Here is a 1,060-nt window from a genome sequence, read left to right as displayed (position 1 = left end):
AGAAAGAACAAAGGAAAAGCCGTTGGAGAATCCGCTTCTTCAAAGAACTCACCTTTGAAGAATCTTAAATTCGTTTTTAGCAAGAAAAAGTGCAGCAAATCAGGAGCATCCAGCACCTCTTCCTTGGCAAACGAAGACCCAATCAAGGAAGACATCGTGAACGAGTCCGAAGGAGAAGAAAGAGAATTTGAAGAAGGTAGCGATCTAGAAGGTAACTTTGACAACACCATGGCGAACATTGATGAAGTTCCCATGGGCGAATGGAAGAAGAGGATACGGGATGATACCGGCCTGGGACTTGTGCAACCCGCAATTCCCGCGACTTCCACTTTTGAGCTTAAGGGTCACATACTTGCTCAACTGAAGGAGATCCCCTTCTACGGAAAAGACCACGAAGATGCCTATAAACACTTGGATGAAGTCAATGATGTGGCTGATTATTTTAATGTTCCAAATGTGCCTCGTGAAACCCAGCTGCTTCGTATGCTTCTAGTGACATTCAAAGGTGCTGCAAAGGATTGGCTCAAGTCACTCCCTCCCGGATCCATCACTACATGGGCTAAGATGAAGGAAGAATTTATTGACCAGTTTTTCCCACCTTCGAAAATAGCCAAGTTGAAGAAAGCTATTGCCAGCTTTGAACAACAACCTGGAGAGTCCCGTTATGAGGCGTGGGAGAGATACAAAAGTCTACTAAGGAATTGCCCACATCATGATCTTAATAGCCAGCAAGAAGTCTCCATTTTCTATGATGGAATCAATGTAACAACTAGGTAGCTCCTTGACTCGCAAGGACCCCTCACAAAGAAGGCACCCCCGGTGATCAAAGAACTAATTGAAGAATTCTCTAAGCATTCTAGAGAATACCACAATCCAAGGAATGATATGACCAAGGGATCGGCCTATGCAGCTTCTGAAGATTTGTCGGCAGTTATGGCAATGTTGAAAACCATGGATAGGAGGATGGATAAAATGGATCAAACAATCCATGCTATTCGGGTAGGATGTGAGAAGTGGAATGAGCCTCATCTAACTAGAGATTGTTATTTGGACGAGAACG

At 44.1% G+C, this 1,060-nt stretch overlaps 1 non-coding gene across 1 annotated transcript; it reads right to left on the bottom strand.

Annotated features, from left to right (window-relative positions):
- Nucleotides 1-612: 612 nt before the first annotated feature.
- LOC145128112 (small nucleolar RNA R71) lies at nt 613-719 on the bottom strand. Its single transcript, XR_013716713.1, has one exon. It is a non-coding gene; the product is annotated as a small nucleolar RNA R71 (small nucleolar RNA).
- Nucleotides 720-1,060: the final 341 nt, after the last annotated feature.

This window comes from Lactuca virosa, chromosome 7, assembly GCF_052849685.1.
Source record: "Lactuca virosa cultivar CGN04683 chromosome 7, Lactuca_virosa_CGN04683_v6, whole genome shotgun sequence".
Classification (NCBI taxonomy): Eukaryota; Viridiplantae; Streptophyta; class Magnoliopsida; order Asterales; family Asteraceae; genus Lactuca; species Lactuca virosa.
Note: the sequence above shows the minus strand (reverse complement) of the source record. Positions and strands in the feature narration are given on the sequence as shown.